A 5,817-nucleotide genomic window follows, 5' to 3' on the forward strand; every position below is an offset into this window, starting at 1 on the left:
CTAATGTTCCCCTCAGAATATAGGGTTCAAGAAGCTAATGTTCCCCTCAGAATATAGGGTTCAAGTAGCTAATGTTCCCCTCAGAATATAGGGTTCAAGTAGCTAATGTTCCCCTCAGAATATAGGGTACAAGTAGCTAATGTTCCCCTCAGAATATAGGGTTCAAGTAGCTAATGTTCCCCTCAGAATATAGGGTTCAAGTAGCTAATGTTCCCCTCAGAATATAGGGTTCAAGAAGCTAATGTTCCCCTCAGAATATAGGGTTCAAGTAGCTAATGTTCCCCTCAGAATATAGGGTTCAAGAAGCTAATGTTCCCCTCAGAATATAGGGTTCAAGTAGCTAATGTTCCCCTCAGAATATAGGGTTCAAGTAGCTAATGTTCCCCTCAGAATATAGGGTACAAGTAGCTAATGTTCCCCTCAGAATATAGGGTTCAAGTAGCTAATGTTCCCCTCAGAATATAGGGTACAAGTAGCTAATGTTCCCCTCAGAATATAGGGTACAAGAAGCTAATGTTCCCCTCAGAATATAGGGTTCAAGTAGCTAATGTTCCCCTCAGAATATAGGGTTCAAGTAGCTAATGTTCCCCTCAGAATATAGGGTACAAGTAGCTAATGTTCCCCTCAGAATATAGGGTTCAAGTAGCTAATGTTCCCCTCAGAATATAGGGTTCAAGTAGCTAATGTTCCCCTCAGAATATAGGGTTCAAGAAGCTAATGTTCCCCTCAGAATATAGGGTTCAAGTAGCTAATGTTCCCCTCAGAATATAGGGTACAAGTAGCTAATGTTCCCCTCAGAATATAGGGTACAAGTAGCTAATGTTCCCCTCAGAATATAGGGTACAAGTAGCTAATGTTCCCCTCAGAATATAGGGTTCAAGTAGCTAATGTTCCCCTCAGAATATAGGGTTCAAGTAGCTAATGTTCCCCTCAGAATATAGGGTTCAAGTAGCTAATGTTCCCCTCAGAATATAGGGTACAAGTAGCTAATGTTCCCCTCAGAATATAGGGTACAAGAAGCTAATGTTCCCCTCAGAATATAGGGTTCAAGTAGCTAATGTTCCCCTCAGAATATAGGGTTCAAGTAGCTAATGTTCCCCTCAGAATATAGGGTACAAGAAGCTAATGTTCCCCTCAGAATATAGGGTACAAGAAGCTAATGTTCCCCTCAGAATATAGGGTTCAAGTAGCTAATGTTCCCCTCAGAATATAGGGTTCAAGTAGCTAATGTTCCCCTCAGAATATAGGGTTCAAGTAGCTAATGTTCCCCTCAGAATATAGGGTACAAGTAGCTAATGTTCCCCTCAGAATATAGGGTTCAAGTAGCTAATGTTCCCCTCAGAATATAGGGTTCAAGTAGCTAATGTTCCCCTCAGAATATAGGGTACAAGAAGCTAATGTTCCCCTCAGAATATAGGGTTCAAGTAGCTAATGTTCCCCTCAGAATATAGGGTTCAAGTAGCTAATGTTCCCCTCAGAATATAGGGTACAAGAAGCTAATGTTCCCCTCAGAATATAGGGTTCAAGTAGCTAATGTTCCCCTCAGAATATAGGGTTCAAGTAGCTAATGTTCCCCTCAGAATATAGGGTACAAGTAGCTAATGTTCCCTTCAGAATATAGGGTACAAGTAGCTAATGTTCCCCTCAGAATATAGGGTTCAAGAAGCTAATGTTCCCCTCAGAATATAGGGTACAAGTAGCTAATGTTCCCCTCAGAATATAGGGTACAAGTAGCTAATGTTCCCCTCAGAATATAGGGTTCAAGTAGCTAATGTTCCCCTCAGAATATAGGGTACAAGAAGCTAATGTTCCCCTCAGAATATAGGGTACAAGAAGCTAATGTTCCCCTCAGAATATAGGGTACAAGTAGCTAATGTTCCCCTCAGAATATAGGGTTCAAGTAGCTAATGTTCCCCTCAGAATATAGGGTACAAGAAGCTAATGTTCCCCTCAGAATATAGGGTTCAAGTAGCTAATGTTCCCCTCAGAATATAGGGTTCAAGTAGCTAATGTTCCCCTCAGAATATAGGGTTCAAGTAGCTAATGTTCCCCTCAGAATATAGGGTTCAAGTAGCTAATGTTCCCCTCAGAATATAGGGTACAAGTAGCTAATGTTCCCCTCAGAATATAGGGTACAAGAAGCTAATGTTCCCCTCAGAATATAGGGTTCAAGTAGCTAATGTTCCCCTCAGAATATAGGGTTCAAGTAGCTAATGTTCCCCTCAGAATATAGGGTACAAGAAGCTAATGTTCCCCTCAGAATATAGGGTACAAGTAGCTAATGTTCCCCTCAGAATATAGGGTACAAGAAGCTAATGTTCCCCTCAGAATATAGGGTTCAAGTAGCTAATGTTCCCCTCAGAATATAGGGTTCAAGTAGCTAATGTTCCCCTCAGAATATAGGGTTCAAGTAGCTAATGTTCCCCTCAGAATATAGGGTACAAGTAGCTAATGTTCCCCTCAGAATATAGGGTACAAGAAGCTAATGTTCCCCTCAGAATATAGGGTTCAAGTAGCTAATGTTCCCCTCAGAATATAGGGTTCAAGTAGCTAATGTTCCCCTCAGAATATAGGGTACAAGAAGCTAATGTTCCCCTCAGAATATAGGGTACAAGAAGCTAATGTTCCCCTCAGAATATAGGGTTCAAGTAGCTAATGTTCCCCTCAGAATATAGGGTTCAAGTAGCTAATGTTCCCCTCAGAATATAGGGTACAAGAAGCTAATGTTCCCCTCAGAATATAGGGTTCAAGTAGCTAATGTTCCCCTCAGAATATAGGGTTCAAGTAGCTAATGTTCCCCTCAGAATATAGGGAACAAGTAGCTAATGTTCCCCTCAGAATATAGGGTTCAAGTAGCTAATGTTCCCCTCAGAATATAGGGTACAAGAAGCTAATGTTCCCCTCAGAATATAGGGTACAAGTAGCTAATGTTCCCCTCAGAATATAGGGTTCAAGTAGCTAATGTTCCCCTCAGAATATAGGGTTCAAGTAGCTAATGTTCCCCTCAGAATATAGGGAACAAGTAGCTAATGTTCCCCTCAGAATATAGGGTACAAGTAGCTAATGTTCCCCTCAGAATATAGGGTACAAGTAGCTAATGTTCCCCTCAGAATATAGGGTACAAGTAGCTAATGTTCCCCTCAGAATATAGGGTTCAAGTAGCTAATGTTCCCCTCAGAATATAGGGTTCAAGTAGCTAATGTTCCCCTCAGAATATAGGGTTCAAGAAGCTAATGTTCCCCTCAGAATATATGGTTCAAGTAGCTAATGTTCCCCTCAGAATATAGGGTACAAGTAGCTAATGTTCCCCTCAGAATATAGGGTACAAGAAGCTAATGTTCCCCTCAGAATATAGGGTACAAGTAGCTAATGTTCCCCTCAGAATATAGGGTTCAAGTAGCTAATGTTCCCCTCAGAATATAGGGTTCAAGTAGCTAATGTTCCCCTCAGAATATAGGGTTCAAGTAGCTAATGTTCCCCTCAGAATATAGGGTTCAAGTAGCTAATGTTCCCCTCAGAATATAGGGTACAAGAAGCTAATGTTCCCCTCAGAATATAGGGTACAAGTAGCTAATGTTCCCCTCAGAATATAGGGTACAAGAAGCTAATGTTCCCCTCAGAATATAGGGTACAAGAAGCTAATGTTCCCCTCAGAATATAGGGTACAAGTAGCTAATGTTCCCCTCAGAATATAGGGTACAAGAAGCTAATGTTCCCCTCAGAATATAGGGTACAAGTAGCTAATGTTCCCCTCAGAATATAGGGTTCAAGTAGCTAATGTTCCCCTCAGAATATATGGTACAAGTAGCTAATGTTCCCCTCAGAATATAGGGTACAAGAAGCTAATGTTCCCCTCAGAATATAGGGTTCAAGTAGCTAATGTTCCCTCAGAATATAGGGTACAAGAAGCTAATGTTCCCCTCAGAATATAGGGTACAAGTAGCTAATGTTCCCCTCAGAATATAGGGTACAAGAAGCTAATGTTCCCCTCAGAATATAGGGTACAAGTAGCTAATGTTCCCCTCAGAATATAGGGTTCAAGTAGCTAATGTTCCCCTCAGAATATAGGGTACAAGAAGCTAATGTTCCCCTCAGAATATAGGGTTCAAGTAGCTAATGTTCCCCTCAGAATATAGGGTTCAAGTAGCTAATGTTCCCCTCAGAATATAGGGTTCAAGTAGCTAATGTTCCCCTCAGAATATAGGGTTCAAGTAGCTAATGTTCCCCTCAGAATATAGGGTTCAAGTAGCTAATGTTCCCCTCAGAATATAGGGTACAAGAAGCTAATGTTCCCCTCAGAATATAGGGTACAAGTAGCTAATGTTCCCCTCAGAATATAGGGTACAAGTAGCTAATGTTCCCCTCAGAATATAGGGTTCAAGTAGCTAATGTTCCCCTCAGAATATAGGGTACAAGTAGCTAATGTTCCCCTCAGAATATAGGGTTCAAGTAGCTAATGTTCCCCTCAGAATATAGGGTTCAAGTAGCTAATGTTCCCCTCAGAATATAGGGTACAAGTAGCTAATGTTCCTCTCAGAATATAGGGTACAAGTAGCTAATGTTCCCCTCAGAATATAGGGTTCAAGTAGCTAATGTTCCCCTCAGAATATAGGGTACAAGTAGCTAATGTTCCTCTCAGAATATAGGGTACAAGTAGCTAATGTTCCCCTCAGAATATAGGGTACAAGTAGCTAATGTTCCCCTCAGAATATAGGGTACAAGTAGCTAATGTTCCCCTCAGAATATAGGGTTCAAGTAGCTAATGTTCCCCTCAGAATATAGGGTTCAAGTAGCTAATGTTCCCCTCAGAATATAGGGTACAAGTAGCTAATGTTCCTCTCAGAATATAGGGTACAAGTAGCTAATGTTCCCCTCAGAATATAGGGTTCAAGTAGCTAATGTTCCCCTCAGAATATAGGGTTCAAGTAGCTAATGTTCCCCTCAGAATATAGGGTACAAGTAGCTAATGTTCCCCTCAGAATATAGGGTACAAGTAGCTAATGTTCCCCTCAGAATATAGGGTTCAAGTAGCTAATGTTCCCCTCAGAATATAGGGTACAAGTAGCTAATGTTCCCCTCAGAATATAGGGTTCAAGTAGCTAATGTTCCCCTCAGAATATAGGGTTAATTAATTACCATTTCATGTCAGGACCCCCAAATTGACACTAATTAGCCCGCGGACCCCCATTTGAAAAGATATGCCATAAGAGAAGATCTTTACGGCTCTAGCAGTGATTCTCCAGGATCCTACAGACCCCCATTTAATGGCATTTCTATCACATTTATATTGTAAAATCAATGTTAATTTAACACTGTAACGGGGTCCATTTGGTTCCATTTGTACAGACCCATTAAGGGTCCATTTGGTTCCAAACTATCATTTAGCTGGGGACCCCCTGGAACTCCCTCAAGGACCCCTGGGGGTCCCCGGACTACTATATGCATCGCCATTCACCAGAAATAATAGCCTCTCATTGACCTGAGCAAAACAAATTTCCCCTTGTGGATAATAAAGAGGATCTAATCTAATCTAATCTAAATACTGTATGGCATTCATATTGGTGAACAATTGGAAATAGAGCCTTACAGTAATTAGCATCACATCTTGCCAATAATGTGACAGCTAGGGCCTTATAGTTCCTTCTGAGAAATAAATAAATAAAAATGCACTTCCTTATTTGCTACCTAGCAAGGATATAAAGGTAGTGATGATGACACCACCTGCCTTGCCTCAGAGTGTGTCAACCAGCACGCTCTCTCCTACAACTTCCTCCTGTTATTATCTGCTGTAGCCTATTAGAACACACCCTCACACAC

The sequence above is a fragment of the Protomyctophum parallelum genome (assembly GCF_964188405.1).
Source record: "Protomyctophum parallelum genome assembly, chromosome: 23".
In the NCBI taxonomy this organism is placed as follows: domain Eukaryota; kingdom Metazoa; phylum Chordata; class Actinopteri; order Myctophiformes; family Myctophidae; genus Protomyctophum; species Protomyctophum parallelum.